Source organism: Belonocnema kinseyi, chromosome 5 (genome assembly GCF_010883055.1).
Source record: "Belonocnema kinseyi isolate 2016_QV_RU_SX_M_011 chromosome 5, B_treatae_v1, whole genome shotgun sequence".
Lineage (NCBI taxonomy): Eukaryota > Metazoa > Arthropoda > Insecta > Hymenoptera > Cynipidae > Belonocnema > Belonocnema kinseyi.
Window position 1 is genome coordinate 142,725,896 of NC_046661.1, and position 2,472 is coordinate 142,728,367.

Genomic DNA, 2,472 nt, shown 5'->3' on the forward strand with positions numbered 1-2,472 from the left:
ATGAAAGAGGGAGCTCTTCTTAATATTTTGACACCAAAATCATGTCGATACACCTTACCGACTGCGAGTAAAGCCACCGACGCTTTAACTTGACAGACTGTAACACTAGTTATGCCTTCCGGGTATAATGAGATACGGGGGTAAAGTTTATAATCCTACTATACTGTTACCACTAGATTAGAAAAGACGAATCTCTGGACTTAAGTAGGTCCGTTCCACAAACCAAGAATATCCTACGTCTAATGAATAAGATCCCAAATAAGGAAACCTCTGGTCCGGATAAAATGCCTTGTATACTTATGAAGACTTGCTCCAATTTTCTGGTCTCTCCAATTAAAAATTTAATTCAACCTATCTCTAAGAAATGGCTTTTTTCCATCAAAGTGGTAAACTCCTATACCCTATACATGATGAGTGATAGTTTTAATAAATTTGTTTACAAAAATGCAGCATGATCAAGAATTTTCTCGTTATATCACTAAAAACCTTTTGTAATTTGGTACCGGAATTTATTGCACAAACTGAAGTTTAACTTTCACGAAAATATATGTGTAATAGAGTAATAATTTTATACCATTATACTGATCCTAGGTTGTAACTATATCTAGTTACAAATGCTTATAACTATGTACTTTGTATCTCTGTAATTGGTGTAAACTGTTGAGCTTAAGCTCAATTGAATATTAATATGAATAAATCTGTGAATAAATAATGGCTCGCCGTACGAGAAACTTTCGCCGAAAGTGAAAAGTTTCATTTTGTGCCATAGAATCGAAGAATGATAAGAAAATTTTTAAAAATTAATATTTCCAATCAAAGACGAGGGGATTAAATATCAAATTAAATGCCTGAGAAAGTATATTTTAATTTTTTATCTTTTGTGCTTTCTGAATCGAAATTGGTCAAATTGAACTAATTACTAGTGAAATATTTCAGATTCGAATAATGAAAAATGAGCCACTAAATATAAGTAGACTTATTTGAGTAGCAAAAGTATATCTCAATTCAATATTAAAAAAATAATTGTTAGTTAAAAAGAGAATTGTTCAAAACCGCATATTATAATATCATTTTGTGAAATTCTAAACGTGACATAAGCCTATATCTAATTTAAGAACTTTGCCTTATGATTGTAAAATTTTTATCTCTATTAAAACAATAAGAAGGTGACGTTGAGAAATTGTGAACGAGACCTGTAGTATTTTTTCAGTTTTTAATTATCGCCTTCTTAATAATTCCACAAAGTAAAAAACTTTTTTAATTAAAATGGTGCAATGACTAAAAATTAATTATGTATACGCAGGGTCCTCATGCCCTACTTTTCAACAAAATTCTGTTTTTAATAAATAAATTTGGGTATGGTTGCACATATTTGTAGTTTCCAAAGAAAAATGAAAATTTTCAAGGATAACGCAATTTATGCGAGCAATAGACAATTACTTTAAGATTACCTTTGGAAAATTGCAAAACCATTTCAGAGAAAATCCTTCTTCGGAAAATTTTACCTGAAGAGTTTTCGAAAAATCAAATACAAAAAACTCTGGACATATTCCACCCGGATATAGTTCTCCCGACAATTGGCGACGTCTATAGGATATCGTTCATATATCTTAACGACATGGAGCCAAATAAAAATGTCGTGACAAATGCAGAAATAAGTGGCGAAAAACCAATTTCTGATGTGAATATTCATATTGATAGATGTAATTCTAACCCTTTTATGATAAAGAATTGGTAATGATTGACAATAACAGGGAAGTAAACGTTTGCACTTACTGTGCCTAATTTCTTACACTTGAAAGAAATTTGAAAGGGACTATTCACTACTATAATGTGCTCTCCTTCAATTGAGCAATGTGTTCTTCAAGATGTTATTGATATCCTGGTCCTGCAGTAATAACTACTCAACTGCCGAAAGTACCAGATAGAACAGATACTAAAAATATATATTTGGCTTTCTAGAATAAAGCTGACTTGGAGAAAAGAATAATCGAGAGAAACAAAGAAACAAAAAGTTTTTTAGTCGTCTCTGATAATAAGAAGCATGATTCTGCTCATGCTTTCATGGCGATGGATAAAATTCTTTGAATTTAGAAGAAAAAAGTTCTATGTAAATCGGTCAAGGAAATAAGCATCATATAAGGTGAAACTCCTGCTTACTAGGCAGTCTGATAAGTCCCTGAAAAATGAAACACGGAGACGTTTTTTGGCCAAAGTTGGTTTTATTTTTCAACATACTCTCCTTTTAGGTCGATACAGCGAGTCCAACGATTTTCTAACTTGTTGATACCGTCCGAAAAGTACTCGATCAGAAGGTCTCCAAAATACGCCTCAGTTGCAGCTATGAGCTCCTCATTTGAGTAAAAACGATTACCAGTGAGCTATCTCTTCAGGTTAGGGAACAAGTAACAGTCGCTGGGGGCCAGGTCTGGTGAATACGGTGGCTGAGGAACCAATTCAAAGCCGATTTCA